This window comes from Carlito syrichta, unplaced genomic scaffold (assembly GCF_000164805.1).
Source record: "Carlito syrichta isolate Samal-C Ts95f unplaced genomic scaffold, Tarsius_syrichta-2.0.1 Scaffold307274, whole genome shotgun sequence".
Classification (NCBI taxonomy): Eukaryota; Metazoa; Chordata; class Mammalia; order Primates; family Tarsiidae; genus Carlito; species Carlito syrichta.
The window spans coordinates 3,590-6,540 of record NW_007251370.1 but is presented as its reverse complement, the minus strand read 5'-3'; positions in this window follow the sequence as shown (position 1 = coordinate 6,540).

The window sequence follows — 2,951 nt, the reverse complement described above, 5'->3', positions numbered from 1 at the left end:
ATGAGGTCTCGCCAAGTTGCCCAGGCAGGTCTCAAACCCATGGGCTCAGGCAATCCACTCTCCTCAGCCTCCCAAAGCGCTGGGATTACAGGCTGAGCCACCAAGCTTGGCTCAGACTTTTTTTTTTTAAGTCGACGTCTCACTCTGTCACCCAGTCTGGAGTGCAGTGGCATGCTCAAGGTTACTGCAACCTCAACCTGCTGGGCTCAGGTGATCCTTTCTCTTCAGCTTTCCAAGTAGCTGGAACCACAGGCATGCACCACCATGCCTGGCTAATTTTTTGATTTATTGTAGAGACGGGATCTCGCCAAGTTGCCCAGGCTGGTCTTAAACCTCTGGACTCAGGCAGTCCTTTTGCCTTGGCCTGCCAAAGTGCTAGGAATATAGGCATGAGCCACCACACCTGGCCCCTCCAAACTTTATATGGCTTAGTCTTTGTCATTCAAGTATCGACTTAATTGTGTCCTTCTTTTTTTTTTTTGAGTTGGAGTCTCACTCTGTCACCCAGACTGGAGTGCAGTGGCCGCTCCCGGCCACCACAACCTCGCCTGCTGGGCTCCGGCGATCCTTCCGCCTCAGCCTTCCAAGTAGCTGGAATTACAGGCTGAGCCACCGAACCCGGCTCTATTTTTTTTTTTTATTTATTTAATGTAGAGATGAGGTGTTGCCATGTTGCCCAGGTTGGTCTTGAACCCCCTGGGCTCAGGCAATCCTCTTGCCTCGGCCTCCCAAAGTGCTGGGATTACAGGCTTGAGCCACTGCGCCCGGCTAAATGTGTCCTTCTTAGAGAGAACTTTCTTGATCACCAAATTAGAAGAGACTCCCTGTCACTGTTGTAATTTCATCAGGGCATTTATCCCTATATTTTCTTATTTATTGTCTGTCTTCTCCCACTAGTATGGGAGCTCTGAGACAGCAGAGACCTTGTGTGTGATGTTACCTGCTATATCCCTAGTGCCCAGAACAGTCTCTAGCATATAGAAGATATCCAATAATTGCTGAATGAGTCTATGAATTATTAAGCTATTTCTCCACCTACCCATCTGTCCAGCCATCCATCATTTAATCCATTCAACAGTTAGAGAAAATCGAAACCAGACAAGATATTTCAGCAGAGAGACCCTAATATCAGGTATTGGTTAAACAGGTATTAGAGGACTGAGAAAGCAAAAAGGGAACACTGAGGCAAAGTCAATGTCAGTGGTAGCCCCTGGATAGTCCAGTACATCATGCGACCCTAAAATGTGGCTCTGCCAGGCCAGGCGTGGTGGCTCATGCCTGTAATCCCAGCACTTTGGGAGGCTGAGCCCAGAGGATTGCCTGAACCCATGGATTCGAGACCAACTTGGGCAACATGGCAAGATCTCATCTCTACAATAAATCAAAAAATTAGCTGGGTGTGGTGGCACATGCCTGTAATTCCAGCTACTTGGAAGGCTGAGGTGGAAGGCTCACCTGAGTCCTGCATGTCACGGTTGTGGTGGTCGTGAGCAGCATGCCACTGCACTCCAGCCTGGGCAACAGAGTGAGACTCTGACTCAAAAAAAAAAAAATGTGGCCCTGCCTTTGCACACACTGTCCCTTACCCAGAATGTTCCCCCCTCCACTGTCCTTACTTTCCTTTTAGGTTTCCGCTAAAGTATCATTGCCTCAGAGTGACCATCCCAAGTTTTCATTCACAAGACTTACTCAAATATATGTGTTCATTTATTTAATGTCTGTCTCCCCTACTTGTCTGTAAACTCTATCAGGGCATGGACCGTCTCCAGTTTGTTCACTATGGCATATCCAGTATCGACTGCAGAGTAGTACTTAGTCAGTTAACAGTTATTGACTAAACTAGCCACTCTTCCACCCACCCATCCGTCCATCTAGCCTCATGCTCATCAGTGATCCCACCAAGCTTTCATCTGCTCACCCACCTTGCCATCCATCCAACCATCCACCCCATCCCTCTGTCCATCCATCCATCCATCCATCCGTCCATCCGTCCTCATGTCCACCAACCATCCAGCCAGACCATCTGCTCACCCACCTAGTCATCCCTCCATCCCTCCCTCCCACCTCCCACCCATCCATCCATCCGTCCATCCATCCATCCTCATGTCCACCAACTTTCCAACCAGGCTTTCATCTGCTCGCCCACCTAGCCATCCGTCCATCCATCCCTCTCTCCTCCCAGCAATTCATCCATCCAAGCATCCGTCCGTCCATCCATCCATCTGTCCTCATGTCCATCAACTATCCAACCAGAATTCCATCTGCTCGCCCACCTAGCCATCCATCGATCCCTCCACCCATCTGCCTGTCTACCCACCTACTGTGCACCCACATACAAAGATGTGCCCATTGCTCTTCCGGTTTACCTGCCCAACTGTCCACCTACGCCCACTCACCCATCAGTCAGTCCAGCCCTCACCCACACGTCCATCCGCTCAGAGTCTCATCCTGTTACCCAGGCTAAAGTGCAGGGGTGTGATCACAGCTCATCACAGCTTCGCTCTCCAGGGCTGAGGTGACCCTTCTGCCTCAGCCTCTCAAGTAGCTGGGACTATAGGTGTATCACCGTGCCTGGCTTGTTTTTTGATTTTTTTTGTAGAGGCGAGGTCTCTCTATGTTGCCTAGGCTGGTCTTAGACTCCTGGCTTCAAGCTGACCTCCCACCTCAGCCTCCCAAAGTGCTGGGATAACAGTTGTGAGCCACCATGCCTGGCCATCTATCTATCTATTTTTTTGAATTAGAGTCTAACTCTGTCACCCAGGATAGAGTGCATTGGCACGCTCACAGCCATCCCAGCATCGACCTGCTAGGCTCCGGCGATCCTTCCGCCTCAGCTTCCGAGCAGCCAGAACTATAGGCATGTGCTACTATGCCCGGCTAATTTTTTGATATATAGAGATGAGGTCTCACCAAGTTGCCCAGGCTGGTCTCGAACCCCTGGGCTCAGGCAG